General features: G+C 38.8%; 1 pseudogene; it reads right to left on the bottom strand.

Annotated features, from left to right (window-relative positions):
* Positions 1-18,192: 18,192 nt before the first annotated feature.
* LOC124620350 overlaps positions 18,193-18,307 on the bottom strand; it is a 64,436-nt pseudogene continuing 64,321 nt past the window's right edge.

The raw sequence follows: 18,307 nt of genomic DNA, 5'->3' as shown, positions 1-18,307 counted from the left end.
GTCGACATTTGGATGATCATTGGTTGTGTTTCAAGATGACAATGCACAAGTACACCATGGGATATGAATGATGGAGGAAATCAAAGTCAAAATGAGGGCAGCTCAGTCTGTATTATTGTAAAATATTAGGAGAGAGAGAGTCACGGACATGATATGCGAGTTGAGATGGTAATCACAAAAAGAAATACTTTTTTGCTGTGGCAAGATCTTTTCACAAAATTCCAGTCTCCAACTTCATCCTCCAAATGCAAAAACATTTTAATTTTCATAGCACTCACCTTCATAGGGAAAAATGATCGTTATAATAAAACACAACAAATCAGAGATCACACAAAGCAATTTAAGTGTTACTTTTCCCCACACATTGTTCAAGAGTAGAACGGTAGAGAAACAGTATGAAAGTGGTTTGATAAATCCTCTGTCAGGCACTGATTTGTGAAATGCAGAGTAGTCATATAGATGCAGACATTTCATATCCCATAAGCACGGTGGTTGTGGTGGTCTAGTGGGTAGCGCACTAGACTCCAATCAGGAGGTCCTGGGCTCGATTCCCCATAAAACATAAAAGTGGGGATTTTTCCTTGTTCCAGTGACTGCAGGATCGCCCCAGGTGACACCAACCTGCTATCAGATGACTCCTGGGGATGTTTCCCAGGGGTAAAAGGAAGCTGGGGTGATAGGCCATAACCCTCTCCCTCCTAGTGCCACGGTGAACAAAGGCTGCACCCTACCTGCTGTCAGGACAACAGCCCAGTCACTGCCTGCCATCATAGACCTTACTTTAACTTTTATGTTGTATGCGTCTGAACAATTACTTTAACACAGAACAAATACAGAAATGAACAAGACCAGAATAATTAACATATTCTGTTGGATTTTCTGTTGCGGCTATATCATAAATTAAACAACAACAGAAAGACATCTTCAATCAATTTTCTAAAATTCATGACATAAAAGTATTGTATAAATCATTAAAACTCTACTGTACTCTATCGAAATTGTAATACTCCTGGGTAGACGCCAACGTTAGCATGCAGCTAGAGCCAGTGTTGACATGATTTTTAGGCTGTTGTCCACATCCAACTAGATGAATAGCAGACTGGTATGCACACCCCACATCAGTTACATGATCCTCAAACATTTTGAAAACATTCTCACGCTTTCACACACGATAATATTAGATACATACAGATACAGGGTACATACCTTTCACCCTGGTGTGGGTTGGAAGGTTGGGGGGGAGGGGGGAGGTGGCATGGAAAGGGCATCTGGCCACAATTTACCACTAATACTGCCAAATCCACATTAACATGCTGAGACTGTGATAGCAGGGGATAAAGACTAAGAAAAAGAAAAAGTAAAATGTATCAAAGTTGTGAGGTAAAAGTTTGTGCCCACTGCCAGAAGAAAATTCACTCCAGATTTAATGTTGCAACAGTGCATATGGAGTACATGAAATGATCACATTTACAGATCAATACTGCAAATGCTTCTCAGCTAGCATGTATCGACCCATGCCAAAACACACACATTAGTATGTGGTGTAGCCCTCACTGGTGACAATGCAGGCACTGACTATAGCATTCAGTCGATAGTACAGATGGCAAAAACTGTCCTGAGATAAATTATGTCACACATGCTCAATCTGTTCAGATAGTTATGTAAGAGTTGTTGGTTGACAAGTTGCACGAGTCACTTCTCATCCCATGTTCCCACATGTGCTCGGTTGGAGACAAACTCGTAGAACATGGTGGCCCGGGAAGTCACTGTTCATCTTTCTGAGAACACTGAGTTTCGTGGGCAGTGTGTGGGTCAACACTGTACTGTTGGAACAGTACATTACCTTCCAGTTGCAAGAATGCAAAAATAACAGGTGTAACATCATTCTGTATGTACCAAGTGCAGAAACACCACAGACGAATGAGAGTTGTAGTTTATCGCACCCCAGACCATAAGGCCTGGGGTGGGGCCACTGTATCTTGGACTAATGCACTCTACAAGAGAGTGCTCACCAGATTTATGTCATTTGCTGATACGACCATCACTTGTCTGCGAGCGGAATCTGCTTTCATCACTTACAACCATGGCGTGCCATGCCATCCTCAAAGAGATCCTCTGATGGCACCACTCGAACCATGCATGTCAGTGCTGAGGCACGATTGGAAGACGGGATAGATGTGTGCACGTCTGTAACGCAACTGGCAATAACTGCTTCGCAACAGTTTGTGTTGACACATCTGGGCCTCACAAGACCTTTTATCTGTGCTGTGGTAGCCGTACGATCTGCAACTGCTGCCCTTTCAGTACAACAATCCTAGTGAGCATCTGTGCTGTGTGGATGTCCAGAACCTCGACTATGTGTGTGAGAATGTTCACGTGACTACTGATACTAGCAATGTTGCATAACTGACGCAGCACATCCAACTTGTGTGGCAATTCCCCCGAAAGGACCATCCTGCCACTCGGAAGCCCACAATTTTACCCCTTTTTAAACTCACTCGTTGGCTATAAGAATCACGAGTGTGCCTTCCTGGCATGGTTGCCTGCTTGCTTCACATGTCTGCATCACACTGGCTGTGAGCATTTCCTATTAAAGGGTAGACACATATAGCACTCTGATAGCTATGCCATTACACTATCTGTTGGCGGATGACACTGAAACCATTGCCAGTACATCTACTATTCCCAGGTGACATGTGTTGTCATCAGAACAAAATTGACATTGTGTTTCCAGGTGTACAATATAAGCTGTATCAGCAGAAACATGTGACTAAAAAGATGCTAGCCTTACATTATTCTTGCACATTATCATTATCTTTGATGTTAATATGACAAGAAACATGAAAAATGCAATATTGAAAGTGAAGTTCATGGGAGAGATCTATGAACCGTTCAAAGTAAAGACAGGAGTGAGGCATGAGGATGGCCATCACCCACTCTATTTAACTCAGTTTTGGAGAAAATAATCAGGACATGGGACAAAAGAGACAGATGGGTGAAGACTGAACTGTCGCCCTCCAAGTGCCGTGCCAAACAAAGACTGCACTCTACGTGTAGTCAGATCATGTCACACACCACACCATGACTTTCGAAATATATATGCACATGTAGATAAAATGTCTGGCCTTTGCTGATGATATAGCCATCATAACAAATAACAGAAAAGAAGACAAAAAAGCTCTACAAACTCTTTATCAAATCTCAATCAAAACGGGACTACAAATCTCAAATGAAAAAAACTTGTACATTGACACAATGTAAAGAGACAGACACCCACTGGTAACAAAGTATGGGAAGATATCACATGAAGAAAGTTTCCAGTGCATGGAAGAGATTACACAGAAAATAAGACTGAACTCAACATCCAATGAAAAAAGAATCACAAAACTACATAAGGTATTCAGACTTATATGGAACAATTATAACAAAAGAAGTTTTTCCATCAATGCCAAATTAAGACACTGTAGTACAGTAGTTACCACAGGCCTTGTACACCTCAGAACAACAGCCATGAAGGGAAGAACAAAAATCAAAGAGATGGAAAAACAGAAGGAAAGATCTACAGGCCAGTTCAGAGAGAGGGGATCTGGATAAACATATTGACAAAAGAACTGTACAAATACAAACAGAGGATTAAAAACAGCACCAGGTAAAGAAGGACAAGGTTCTAGAGACACATACAAATTATGCACAAAAACAGACTTACCAAGAATATTTTTTATATAGTTATGACTAATAAAGTGAAAACCAACTGGGTATAGGAAACCATGGAGGACCTCAAGAAACAAAACATCTCCACAGAAGACATCACAGACAGGAAAAAATACAGAGTAAAAAACTGGAAAACAGAAATTTCAGCAGATATTGAAAGAGAAGAAAATGGGGAAGAACGGTACAGAAGAGAGGAAGAGGAATCACAATGAATATATGAGAAGTTTTTGAAAGACAAATGAAATAGACAGAAAAAAAGCCTTGAAAATTGATGGTGCTCTCCTTAAGGGGGTATTAATTAACAATAATTCAATATAATAATAATAATAATAATAATAATAACAATAACAATAATAAGAAGAACTAAAAGAAAAATATAGACAAAGACTAACAGAAATACTGAAAACAGAATTGACAGCAAGAAACAAGACAAAAGCTATAAATACTTATGCCATACCAATATTGACCTACTCATTTGGAGTAGTGAAATGGAGTAACACAGACCTAGAAGCACTCAATACACTTACACGATCACAATGCCACAAATATAGAATACATCACATACATTCAGCAACAGAAAGATTCACATTAAGCAGAAAGAAAGCAGGAAGGGGATTTATCGACAGAAAAAAACTACATTATGGACAATTAGACAATTTAAGAAATTTCTTTCTAGAATGAGCAGAAACTAGCAAAATACACAAAGCAATCACTCATATAAATACATCGGCTACACCACTGCAACTTCATAACCACTTCTACAACCCTTTAGATCACATAACATCAACAGATACGAAGAAAGTAAATTGGAAAAAGAAAACACTTCATGGCAAGCACCCGTATCATCTAACACAGCCACACATCGATCAAGACGCATCCAACACATGGCTAAGAAAAGGCAATATATACAGTGAGACAGAAGGATTCATGATTGCAATACAGGATCAAACAATAAACACCAGGTATTACAGCAAGCATATTATTAAAGATCCCAATACCACAACGGATAAATGCAGACTTTGTAAACAACAAATAGAAACAGTAGATCACATCACAAGCAGATGTACAATACTAGCAAATACAGAATACCCCAGAAGACATGACAATGTCGCAAAAATAATACATCAACAGCTTGCCTTACAACATAAACTTTTAAAACAACATGTTCCTACATACAAGTATACACCACAAAATGTACTGGAGAATGATGAATACAAATTATACTGGAACAGAACCATTATAACAGATAAAACAACGCCACATAACAAACCTGACATCATACTCACCAATAAAAAGAAGAAATTAACACAACTAATCGAAATATCCATACCCAATACAACAAATATACAAAAGAAAATAGGAGAAAAAATTGAAAAATACATCCAACTGGCTGAGGAAGTCAAAGACATGTGGCATCAGGATAAAGTTGACATTATACCAATTATACTATCAACTACAGGAGTCATACCACACAATATCCACCAGTACATCAATGCAATACAGCTACATCCAAACATATATATACAACTACAGAAATCAGTAATTATTGATACATGTTCAATTACCCGAAAGTTCCTAAATGCAATATAACACATACCATACAGTTGAAAGGAAGTGACGCTTTATCAAGGTCCACGTCACTTTCCATTTTTAACCAGACTTAACGTCTGAGGAAGTAAAGAATAACAATAATAATAATGACACTGTCTCTGTCTCAAGAAATTGATCTTCGAAGATCAGCTGAAGTTATCTCCCATGTCTTACTCTGCCTCTGTCCATGTGAATAACAGTAAAATTTAGGCTTATTTGGGAAAACAGCATCAAAGAAATTGTTTATTACAAATGGAACAACAGTATTATAGATTGCACATGACAAAGATTTATTGTCACAAATTGATGTTATCACCACTCTTGATAAATCCTGTTAATACAGTACAATAAAAATAACAACACCCGATAAATCTCTGTACACACGCCACATTACCACAAGTGAAAACTACATGGAGTGGAAACAGGGAGATACTACGATGCAAAATTGTTTCCATCTTATGACCTTTTTGTTGTTGCTGTGGTAGTCTGAAGATTGGATTGCTGCAGCTCTCAATACTAATCTATCCTGTGCAAGCCTCATCACCTCCACCTCTACATATCTATTACAACACCCACCCGTTTAAACCTGCTAGTTGTCGTGAAGTCTTGATCTATTTCTACAGTTTTTATACCCCTTCCCTTCCAACACACACACACACACACACACACACACACACACACACACACACTAGCCACCAAGGAAGAGCCTACAGCTTTGATTCAACCCCCTCTCCCCCCCCCCCCCCCCCCCGGTCGTACCCTCATACCTCCCTAACTATGCTTTGTTCGATACTCCATCTTCCACAATCGCAACGAATTCCTCCATCCTCCATGAGATATATACATCCTAAGCACCAATCCTGTAAAACTGTTGTCAACCTTTCTGCCACAACTCTTAGCCCTGCAGACGTCTTGGTACTTTCTAAAGGCCTCACCGTTAGCCCAAAACCTAAATTCAAGTGTGCTGGACTTGTAAAGGACCTTCTTTCCTTACCTAATCTCTGCAGCTGAAATTTCTTCAATGTGCGTTACGGAGGTATGAGGGTATGACTGGAAGAGGCGGGGGGGGGGGGGGGGGGGGGGGGTTGAATCAAAGCTGTAGGCTCTTCCTTGGTGGCTAGTGTGTGTGTGTTGGAAGGGAAGGGGTATAAAAACTGTTGAAATAGATCAAGACTATGCTCCAGACTGAATGCGGAAAGGCATAATCAGTCTTAAATGATGATGATGATGCATCCCACTAATAACAGCCAACAAAAACCTCACATAGAACCTTGCTTAAAACAGTTCCAGCCTCCCTCCCACCCTGAACCTCCCATTCCAGCCAGTCATCTCTTGGTTATCTTTCAGGAATTCATCACTTCTAACCCGGCCTTACTTTCCTTTCCTAAATCCTCCCTAGTGAGACCAACATCACTCCTATCTAACACACAGCTACCCATATCCTTAAAATCAATCCGTGCCTTATCATCTTTCCTACAGATAAAAGCTTCATCACAGTGTTCATGAATCATAGTGACTATGTGGCTGAGAGTCTTCACCAACTTTCTAACACCTCTGCATACAAACCTTACAACCATGATCACATCCGTGAATTCCAACAAGACTCCAGCAGCTCTCCAAGACCTTAAGTCCATCCCATAACCTGACTCCTGGATCTATCTCCCTCCTCACACCACTCCTTCCTTTTTACCTATTCGCCAACCCAACTACACAGGTCTCTCCACTTGCCCAACTGTGGCTGGGTACAATCCTCCCACTGAACATCACATGCAAACCATTGTCTGTAACCTCCCATCCTACAGTGAAGACAATGCTTACTTCCTTCACCGCCTTTCTGCAGTTCCTGTTTTGCTACCACATGACTCCTTGCTGGTTACTATGGATGCAACATCATTTTACAACATCCCCCATGCCCATGGCCTCACTTTCCAAACATCCTCCTGATACCAAACCCACCACCTCTTTCCAAATCCCCTTCCCCAAACACATCCTGACTCACAATTATTTCACTTTCAAAGACCAAGTCACAGGGTGAAATGCCTAAAGCTCGCACCACAAGTATGAAGTGCTATTGATTTGCGGCTTTGACTGAATGGATTGGTAGACAGGGACTCATTACTGTTACCCAATCAACAGATTGTAAAAATCCTTTCTTGCGCAGATGTACACTTTTTAAATGAAACTGTGCTTACTGACATTAACAAACTAAAAATATGGTAAATCAGAATGTCAGTGGGGTTTGTTGCAGGATTCTAGTACAGGTTGTCAATGAGATACAGTATTTTTAAAAGTTTCCACACCAATACTAGTTTGTGCCACTCAATCTGGGTAGTTGCTAGGTATGATGTTGTTTGCTTACAGTGTGTTTGTGTGTGTGTGTGGGTAGTTGCTAGGTATGATGTTGTTTGCTTACAGTGTGTTTGTGTGTGTGGGTAGTTGCTAGGCAACCTCTTCAACCAGTTATGTGGAAGTCATAGCCTAACTCTTAGCAACATAACAGATGAAACAAGTAGTTGATCCACATGTTACCTCTTGCACAATCGCATGTGGAAATGGCATTAATCGGGCAAGTGTCCTATGCATTCTCCATTGATATAGGTGTATCCCTTTCTATAAAGAGCTGCATGGAATTGATCAAGAGAATTGTGTTAACTTCCATACATGGGAATTAAGACAGGATACTCCAGCTGTATCATGTATCTTGTTTAGCGGTGAAGGAAATTTTAACAATCGTGGCCTGGTAAAGTGCTGAAATAAGCACAATTGGTCTGTTAACAATTGTCTTTGGCTGTGGCAGGTGGAATCTCAGCATCCTTGGAGTGTAAACGTGTGGTGTGAGGCAGTGAACCATCAGCTCATAGGCCCGTTTTTCTTAGAAAGAACACTGAATGCGCACAAGTATCACAGCCTCCTAACAAATCATCTTCCACGGATGCTAGAAGAGATTCCTCTGCAGACTAGGAGCAACTTGTGGTACCAATACGATGGCTGTACAACTCACAGTGCACGAAGTACAACATGGCTTCACAAACTGTTTACAAATCATTAGATTGGATGCAGAGGACCTGTATCTCGGTTGATCCATTCGCCAAATTTCATGCCTGGAGACTTTTTTTCTATGGGGAAAGCTGAAAGACTGTCTACAAGGGCATACCAACTACATCTGATGATATGCAATGATGTATTACTGCAGCCTGTCAGATTGTCCCTGCTGAAATACTGGTATGTGTGCAGCAGTCTTTCCATACCAGAATGGGAGCATATACTGGTGCTGCCAGTGGTCATTTTGAACACAGCCTGTGATGATCAATTGTCTCATTACTGGTCACAATCCACATAACTAGTGTATGGACTTGGACTGTTCTTTGGTGTGTGCTACCGCAGCTAATGTACAAGTGTTGGTGTGGGAACTTTACAGCTAATGTACAAGTGTTGGCGTGGGACCTTTTCAAAATATGATATCTCATGAATGGCTCACACTAGACTCCTGCAACAAACACCGCTGATAGACTAATTTACCCTACTTTTAGTTAATACCGATAGGCATAGTTTCATTTAAAAAAGTTTATGTTTGCACAAAAAATGCACTTTCTAATATCACTACAACCTGTTGGTTGGTTACTAGCATAAGCCCCCAACTACCAATCCATTCTGTGAAAACCACACATCAATAGCACTTTCCATTTCTGCAATGTTTGTAGTACTGCCATGGGTACTCGCATGGTGCCATCCTATACCAGCTTTTATATTGGCCATCAGGAGAAGTCCTTCCTATCCTGTCAACACCTAAAACCCATTGTCTGATTCAGAGTAATTGAGACATTTTCATGATCTGGACTCATGGTATAGACTGCTTCTTCCATAACCTAAAAACCTACTCCCAAATCATCTTAACCTGATTATTCTCAACTCAATGCGCCATATCACTAGACATCGATATCCATAAATACATGTCAAGTGGACCAACCACCAACAGTACCTCCCTCCACTTTGACAGCCGTCACCCATTCCATGTCAAAAAGGCTCTTCCATGCAGCCTTGTCACACGTGGACTCACTATCCCCAGTGGAAAGCAGGAGTTGTCTAAATATGGCAATAGCACTACCAGAGCCACAGTATCCTATCCGTCTCATTCATAAATAGATCTCCCGTGCCATCTCCTCATTTCACACCTGTAACCCTGCTAACCAGACAATGGTCAGCACTCATCTAATCACCCAGGCCTTGAAAAGCTCAACCACATCCTTCACTGGAGCTTTGGCTATCTCAGATGGGGTATACTGTACTCAAGATACTACCCTATTCCTGCAAAGTAATGTTCCACTGCCCACACAATCTAGAGAACATCCTTGTCCACCCCTAATCCTGTGAGTGACCCAGGTGCAAGACCTGTCCCACAGATCCACCCACCACCTCCTACAGCAGTCCAGTCGCAGGAATCTCCCACCATATAAAAGGCACGATCATGTGCAAAAGCAACCTGTTAAAAATCAGCTATGCTGCAATTACCATACAATTTTCCATGTAGGGATGACAAGTAACCAACTGTTCACTCGCAGTAATGTCCAGCACCAAACTGTGGCAAACCACAGACTTGACATTGCAGTTGCCAAGAGGCTGTACACCACTTCAACAACTGCTTCACTAGACATACCATTTGGATATTCCCTTCCAGTGCAAGTTTCTCTGACCTACGCAGGTGGAAATTGTCTCTCCAGCACATCTAGTGCCATCCACCTGACCTAAACCTCTGCTAATTTGTTTCCCACTGTATCACTTCACCTTTTCCCTTCTCTCTTCTGTACCCACCAATCTTTTCCCATTCAGACAATGTACTGTCTTCTCCAATCACTCTGCCCCCCCCTCCCCCCCCCCCCCCAACCCCCCCACCCCACCCCGTGCAGCTACTGCGGGTGTGTACATTTGGGTGTTTGTGTGGTTTCCAAACTAAACCATGTGCATTTTAGATATGTTAGATCCATATACTTTACCTGAAACTAATTCTCTGAGGTACTGAGACTACTGCTTCCTGGCTCTATTTTCAGCTAACACAGAAGTATTGTCTACAAACAAAAGTGTATGGGACAGGATATTTACCAGTGAATCATTCACACGGGACACCAAAAAGACTGTTGTGTGGCATGTAGACAACCCCCGAGATGGTCCACCAAGGCAGTGTGACTGCAGGAGCATACAGCAAAAACTCTACACAAAAGATGGTCCAGCACTTCTCAGAGCTTACAGTCAAAAATTATCAGGCAAGGTGTCCATATTATGCAAATTAACGTAGGATTAACAAGTGACAAATGCAGTTACCAAAGCAAATTAGATGATGAGCATGCCATCAGTATTATAGCTCTATAGGAAATGCATTTAGGTGATAATTCAGAAGCTACATGCAAGATTACGCAATATAAAGCAATATCAATACTCCTCTCAATTGTTAGGTGCTACCACAATAAATGAAAAAAGAAACAGCTCTTGGATTATGCTGGCTTAAGCTGTCAGAAAATTAGTGATGTAGAAGTAATTAGAATAAAACTCAAAGGCCTGGTTATTACATCAGTCCACAAATCACCTAACGGAAAGTGTCTGACACTAGTCTTACACACAGCAACTAGACAGCACGTATATGTTTAAGATTTTAATTCCAAAACACAACCCGGAGATACATAAATAGAGACAAACATAGAGAACCATTGTTCGAATGGATCAACACACAAGAAATTATCTAAGTTTGATGCCAAGGAATTTAAAACGTTTTGGGCAGGCAGATGGAAACTGATACAAAACCTTACCCATCCATCTTTTCCACTGATGAGAACAAATTACCACTGAATCACTCAATAGTGGGTACTGAAACATTTTTCAAGGAGTGTACATTGGCTCACAAAAGTTATCATTGGTGCTGAAATATCAGTTACAAAATACATTGATAAACCCACATGGAAATTTGAAAAAGCTAACTCGATACAATACACCCAGGAAGTGGCGTCGAGTATGCAAGCAGTAGTAAATCGTGCCGTAGAAAATCGTATTACATTTAGTTTAAAGTGCATAGTCTGCCAAAACAGTATTCATAGCGGTATTTGTTTGTGCTCTTTTTCACATATATGGATCCATCTATCGTGTATGAACAACAGAAAAGTGATAAATCCGAATTGTGTATGTGGCTTTGTTAAGTGCAGTGGTCGAAAAAGTGCAGTCAAGATGTATAATGCTGGTACTGAAGAACTCATCTCTGATGTGCTGAAAGAAGAACTTGCAATAGCTAAAAAATATATGAATGACATCGAATCGTTAATTAATTCTTTGAATGTCGATTTTAATCCTTTTGTGAAAAATGTACAAAGTGAAAACTACAACACTCTCAAAGAAACCGTTACTGAAATTCAAAGTGCTCCAATATCTGCTATAGTTACGAAAAACTCGTTTGCGCCCATTGCACAAGAGAAACACCGACAAATGAAATTATTGAGAGAAGACGAGACAAAACCAAAAGTTTATATCTTTGCAGACAGCCATGGATGAGATTTAGCCACTATTCTTACGAATATGCAATCTAAATTTTCCGTTACTGCCACAGTAAAACCCGGGGCTCCTTTCCAGCAAATAATTAAAGATTTAAGCCCTCAACCAAACGATGTTTGTGTAATTATTGCTGGAGCTAACGATGTTTATAAAAATGAGGCGAAAAATGCAATCACAGCATTGCGAAATGCACTGGAAAGAATCTCGCCAAGAAAAACAGTCATCGTTAGCATCCCATATAGACATGACCTAATAAACAGTTCATGTGTAAATAATGAAATCAAATTCACAAACAGAATGTTTCAAAAGGTATGCAAAGCATTCAAGGACGTGAAGTTTTTGGACAGTAATTCCGAAGAGAGAAACCATTTTACTCGGCATGGAATGCACAGGAACTGGCTAGGAAAACGTGTACTCGCTAAAGCATTATTAGCAGAAACATTCAAACTATTTGAAAACACCACTCCTCCAATCATTCTAAAAGCACCTGTGTCCATTGAAACTGTACCATTGGAAGAAACACATACAGTGTCGTCAAAATACTCCTTCAAACCTAATGGAACAGCTGAAGGGAAGACTTCATATGCAGCAGCACCTGTATGTGAATCAACACAAACAGGTCCTTTATACAAAAGCAAGACAGCACCAGCAGTTACAACTCAAGTGGGAAACGTTAGTCCACCGCCAACTTGTGAAGCAGCAGCATTTAAGGAGGAAGAACAGTCATCAATAGCAGAAACAGCAACACCAACCCCCACAGGATCAAGTGTATAAGCCGACAGTGTAGAAACCTCACCAACAGGAGATCCACCCTCTATGGCAAAAAGGATCACAGTAGTGACTGCAGCTGCTCCACATAGGATGTGCCTGAGATCAAGAAAGTCCTCAGCTGCAAATGGGGATTTTTTATGGTACTGGGGCAGAAGGGGGAAGGTTCCAATCAGAATGTAAGTAATGTAGTTAATAACAACAAATGTGGGTGTTACCAGCACAACAGCTCCCTCTTCCCTGCAGAAAACTGTTTCTGTAATACTGGTATGTCAAAAGTAATAAAACTCAGTCCTAGCAATGGTAACACCACAACTAATCATGTAATTAAAAATGAGCTCAAAATTTTTCACCAAAATATTCAAAGCCTGCTCTGTAAGTTAGACCAATTTATTGTAAATATTGATGAACCAACAGGCGCAAATTGTGCTCATATTTTCTGTCTGACAGAACACCATATCACTTTTGGCATTGAAATGCTCAATATACCAAATTATGGTTTAGCTACCTCATTTTGTAGAAAGCATATGTGCAAAGGTGGGGCAGTTATTTATGTGAAAAACAGCCTGTCCTTTGATACAATAAATGTAGAGAAATATTGTGTAGAGAAAGACTTTGAGGCATGTGTCACAGAAATAGTAGAAGGTAACAAGAAACTGGTAATCGTAGCAGTATACAGGGCTCCATCTGGTAATTTTAAAGTATTCATGAAACAATTAGATTCTGTGCTATTGTATCTCACAAGAAAAAATAGGGACATTATAGTGACTGGAGATTTTAATATAGATTTCCTAGGAAGCTCATCTTCTAAGACAGAGTTTGCAAACTTAATGCATACCTACAACCTTGTCTCCACTGTCAGTTTTCCCACAAGAACTACTGCCACTTCCAGCACTCTAATAGACAATATCTTTGTAGATATGAGTAAAACTAATCACATCAAAGTTGAAAAAGTCATAAATGGACTCTCTGATCATGATGGGCAAATACTCACAATTGACAACTTTAATACAAATCAGAACAAAGCTAGTGCACAGTGGAAAACCATTAGAAACATGAATGAGGAAAATATCCAAAAATTCAAATTATGCATTCGGGAGACTGACTGGAGGTATGTTTATCTTGCAAATGATGTTAATACAAAATATAATTTATTTACTGATGAATTATCAGATATATTTGAAAATGTCTTTCCAAAAAAGGTCTGTAGACTACAGAACAGGCAATCAAGCAAAAAACCATGGCTGACCAAGGGCATAAAAATATCATGCCAGAGAAAAAGGGAACTGTATATAATATCTAGACAATCCAATAATCCCCTGCAGATGAAATATTATAGGACATACTGCAAAATCTTAACTAAAGTCATTAAAAAATCTAAAAGTATGTGCATGCAATCTAAAATTAACTGTTCAAACAATAAAATCAGAACGATTTGGAATGTAATAAAGAGGGAAACAGGTACTTCACCATCTGACAATGAAAAATCTGCTGTCCTAAAAATTAACGATTTGGAAATAACTGATAGTAAACAGATAGCAGACACATTTAACAACCACTTTCTAAGTGTCACCTCTCAAATAGGTTCAGTGGTGACCTAAGAGAAGCTTTAGATATTCTGAAACTTAACCTCCCACAATGTTTTAATGATATAAATGTAACACCCATAACTGTTAATGAAATAAAAAAAATAATTCACTCATTGAAAAGTAAAGGATCTTCAGGTATAGATAACATCTCTAATAAACTATTGAAAGCCTGCAGTAATGATGTAAGTGTAGTACTTGCTCACATTTGCAACATGTCTCTTTATGAGGGAGTTGTTCCAGAGAGAATGAAATATGCCACTGTGAGACCTCTTTTCAAGTCTGGCGATGCTACAGATGTAAAAAATTATCGTCCTGTCTCTCTCTTAACAACATTCTCAAAGGTTCTTGAAAAGGCAGTGTATAACAGGATTGTGGCACATCTTGATAAACTTAATATTATTAACCACAGACAGTTTGGTTTTCAAAAAGGGGTTTCCACAGAGTGTGCCATATATTCACTCACAAATGATGTCTTGGAGCCTATTAATAGTAAGAAGTCACCAGTTAGTGTCTTCTGTGATATTTCCAAGGCCTTTGATTGTGTAAACCACAAGATACTCTTGGAGAAGGTCTATCATTACGGAATCAAAGGGCCTATAGGTAACTGGCTAAAATCATATCTTCAAGACAGGAAACAAAAGGTGGTTCTACATGGCTGCAACAAAGGATCTCCTAATCTAGTGGATTCTGAATGGGGCAAAATTCAGCATGGAGTTCCCCAGGGATCTGTCCTTGGACCCTTGCTGTTTTTAATATATGTTAATGATTTACCCCTGTCCATTAGTAAAAATTGTGAATTCACAATGTTTGCTGATGATACAAGCATTGTCGTTGATGGTCAGTCTACTGCTGATATGGAGACTGATGTTAATGATATACTCAGAGAAGTTACAGCTTGGTTTTCAATTAATTCTCTTTCAGTTAATATTAAAAAAACTAATTTTATACAGTTCCACACAAAAATAAAACTCTAGAAAGTATAGTAATTGCTCATGACAACCAGGAACTAGAACAGGTGCAATCCACTAAATTCCTGGGGGTTCACATTGACAGTAGGCTCAACTGGGAACAGCATGTGTCCCTTACTCTAAAAAGGCTTTCATCAGCAACTTTTGCTCTAAGAATAATTACTCATTTTGGGGACATCAACATTTTAAAATCGTCTTACTTTGGGTACTTTCACTCATTAATGGGTTACGGAATAATATTCTGGGGTAATTCACCAGCCTCAAAAAAAATCTTAAATGCTCAGAAGAGAGCAGTCAGAATCATGTGTGGGGTTCCTCCACGAACCTCATGTAGAAAACTTTTTATACAGTTAGGTATTCTGACCACAACATGTCAGTACATATACTCTCTGATGAATGTAGTTAATAAAGACTATGCTCAGTATGAAACAAATTGTTCATACTATAACTACAATACTAGAGGTAAAGATGATCTACATGTTGAACTAAAAAATTTAACACTTGTACAGAAGGGAGTAAAGTATGCGGCTATAAAGACTTTTAATGCATTGCCTAATTATATTAAATGTACAATAGAAAATGAAACGCTGTTCAAAGGTATGTTAAAAAAATACCTGCTCGACCATCCACTGTACTCGTTAGATGAATTCTTTTCCAGAAGTAATGCCCTCCCTTAATAATAGATGTATTTAGTCTCTTAGTTATTAGATGGATGATACAATATTATGTTAATGTTATAGTGTTAATGTTATAGTTATAATGTTATGTTGAGAATTGCTATACTAGTTTAATGACAGCTTGTAATATCTATATCATTGAATTATATTACTATTCTGTAGCATTAATTGTATTTGTACAATTGTATTGCCACGTTCCACATCCAGGCGAATCACTCGCATGTACGGATCTATGGAATACGCATATCAAATAAAAAATAAAAACAACCCGCACTGGACACCTCAAAAGGCAGAACATTGGGAATTATTGTAGATGTAGCTAAATGGAATATCTGAAGGGAGGTAACAAAATAATGTGTACTAGGATGGGACAAACCTGCCCAAGTCCTCTACAAAGGATACCAAGGGTCTAAATAATGTTTTGATAACATTTTGTATTTAAAAATATTTGTGTGTATAAATTGTTCATGTTGATGTAAATTTGACAATTTAAGAAATGGTCATGCTTAGGAACAATGTAAGAAATAGGTGTTATGTAAAAGCCAGTGTGCTTTTGTTTGAAACGAAAATAGCTGTGGGGAGTGGAAAAGGTGCGAAAGGCGAATTGGCGTGCTACCTTGAGCAAGTGTGGGAAGTAAGTCACACAGTCTGTAGGCAGCAGTGATTGAGGTAACTCCTTTGTGGAGCAGAAGCTTTGCCTGCAAATTTTCATAAAAATGCCTTGGTTGAAGACTGCAAACAGCTTACAGCATAGCTGCGAGTTGTTGAGCTACTGTATGTAAAACTGAATGAAGCCAAGAAGAGAAATTGAGCCCATACAGCAAGAAACTTGCAGGCCATAGTGTGGGTAGTGTAGCCGTCATAACTGTTCGCCAAACCCAAGCCTATAGCCACCAGATAAGATTTTTTTCTATTTTTACCTTTGTACAGCATGAACCATTAACTTAAACTGTGATTTAATAATCATTCTTGAAATTTACGGAAACTGGCTCACCCTGTCATTTCATCCTAATCATACATCTGTATAGGGTTCCTTCCTGGTGTTTGATTGATCCGAGTGTCCTGTTTTACAGACTTATGAAGTGCCAAGTTAATATAAAGAGGAACCATTTAAATTGCTTTAGTGTAAATAATAAAAATGTTTTCTTAACTATTGCAAAGTGTTATAGTTTGCTTACATAAAATTCAATCAGAGTGAAGTGCCAAGAGGGGACTGATGACCATAGATGTTAAGTCCCATAGTGCTCAGAGCCATTTTGAAGTGCCAAGTTAATATAAAGAGGCACCATTTAAATTGCTTTAGTGTAAATAATAAAAATGTTTTCTTAACTATTGCAAAGTGTTATAGTTTGCTTACATAAAATTCAATCAGAGTGAAGCCAAGTTACTAGAACCTGTTAGATGGCTATACAGAATTAGTTCAAAGAATAATAGCTTTTGAAAGTAAATTCCACCAAGAAAGAGGTTTTCTTTAAGTGAAATGTTCAGTTAAAAAGTGTGTGCTTTAGTGTCTAAGTATTTAAGTTTCTTGATTATGGAAAGTGCTTTTCTAAAGGTTGTTCCCCCCATCCCCGGCTAATTTTTTTTACCTTCCTTGAAGTTATCTACTGGGCTTTTTCTTTTTTTAAATCATAATGCATAAAGATGTAGCCCAAAATTGTTTAAGTGGGGTAATTTATTCGAAGAGCCAAACTAAACAGTAGCAAGAAAGTAGGCAAAATTCACATTTCTGCTTCTCCAATACTTCACTATTTCATTGCCAGGATAGGTTGGTGACCATTAAGTACATGTTTTAAACCACTAAATGAACTTGGAAATGAGTTGTCCTAGCTTCAGTATATTATTATTCATACTGTGTTTCTATCTAGCCACTGGGTAAGATCTTAGGAAAAGAAGTGAATAGTCCAATTTACTTATCCATTAGATGCAACACACGGTAAATCCTGTAAGAAGGATAACTCTATTGATTATCTTTTCCTATAAACAGGACTATCCGTCCACAGTGTATTTTATTTGGAAACTAAACTAAATTTTAGTAAGAGGGTTATACGTGGCAACATAGGGACAGGGTTTCTGTTATTTACATAAAAGCATACTAATATCATAATGGTAGTGTTACAAGGTCCTATTAATGTGTGGTCATCACATTTGTTAAATGTCTCACCACATTCCTATTGAAACTATTTACTCTTCTTGTAAATAACACCTATGACAAATTTATACAAATGTCCACTAAGACTTTGCTCGTCAACTTTCATTTAGGTAACAGCGATCTTTTAGATGTATTTAAATCAGTACTGTTAAGAAATACTGACTAGCTTTATTTTCAAGAATCTCAAGTTTAAGTTATACATACTGTTATCCTCCAATAAGAATCATTGGCCGATTCTTCATCTTTGACAGGTTCAGCATGCCTGCAATGCAAAACATTACCTTTTGTATTAACACATGAAATCCAATTTTTAAATTTAAT

This window comes from Schistocerca americana, chromosome 6, assembly GCF_021461395.2.
Source record: "Schistocerca americana isolate TAMUIC-IGC-003095 chromosome 6, iqSchAmer2.1, whole genome shotgun sequence".
NCBI lineage: Eukaryota > Metazoa > Arthropoda > Insecta > Orthoptera > Acrididae > Schistocerca > Schistocerca americana.
The sequence above is the reverse complement of the archived record's forward strand: the minus strand, read 5'-3'. Positions and strand labels throughout refer to the sequence as shown.